Genomic DNA, 257 nt, shown 5'->3' with positions numbered 1-257 from the left:
CACGCACGCACGCACACACACGGTTGAGCAATGGTTGAAGTGCCCTGATGACCGGGACAGGGGGCGATATCGACTTCAGACAACCTTTGACCCTTTGCTGACGTCAAAAGTGGGAAAAATCATGTATCCACAGCATTTGGGTCAGATAGCTGAGGAACACTGAGTGATTCAGTCGAAAATTTCTGGTGAGTCAGATTTTGAGTTGGAGAACAGTTTATGTTTTTCATAATGTAATTTACCAACTCAGATGAACTTTC

The sequence above is a fragment of the Branchiostoma belcheri genome, unplaced genomic scaffold, assembly GCF_001625305.1.
Source record: "Branchiostoma belcheri isolate BF01 breed outbred unplaced genomic scaffold, Haploidv18h27 scaffold178, whole genome shotgun sequence".
Taxonomy (NCBI): domain Eukaryota; kingdom Metazoa; phylum Chordata; class Leptocardii; order Amphioxiformes; family Branchiostomatidae; genus Branchiostoma; species Branchiostoma belcheri.
Note: the sequence above shows the minus strand (reverse complement) of the source record.